We start from the raw sequence: 450 nt of genomic DNA, 5'->3' as shown, positions 1-450 counted from the left end.
TGATTGCCCTGGCCAGAACTTCCAACACTACGTTGAATAGGAGTGGTGAGAGAGGGCACCCCTGTCTTGTGCGAGGTTTCAAGGAGAATGCTTATCAGCTTAAGGAGATTTGGAGAGGTGGGGTTTTCTAAATATAGAATCATATCATCTCCAAACAGGGACCATTTGACTTCTACTTTTCCTAATTGAATATCCTTTATTTCTTTCTCTTGCTTGATTGCCCTGTCCAGAACTTCCAACACTATGTTGAATAGGAGTGGTGAGAGAGGACATCCTTGTCTTGTGCCGATTTTCAATGGGAATGCTTCCAGTTTTTGCACATTCAGTATTATATTGGCTGTGGGTTTGAGATAAATAGCTCTTATTATTTTGAGATACGTTCCATCAATACCTAGTTTATTGAGAGTTTTTAGCATGAAGGGATGTTGAATTTTGTCAAAGGCCTTTTCT

Source organism: Mandrillus leucophaeus, unplaced genomic scaffold, assembly GCF_000951045.1.
Source record: "Mandrillus leucophaeus isolate KB7577 unplaced genomic scaffold, Mleu.le_1.0 Scaffold713, whole genome shotgun sequence".
NCBI lineage: Eukaryota > Metazoa > Chordata > Mammalia > Primates > Cercopithecidae > Mandrillus > Mandrillus leucophaeus.
The sequence above is the reverse complement of the archived record's forward strand: the minus strand, read 5'-3'. Positions refer to the sequence as shown.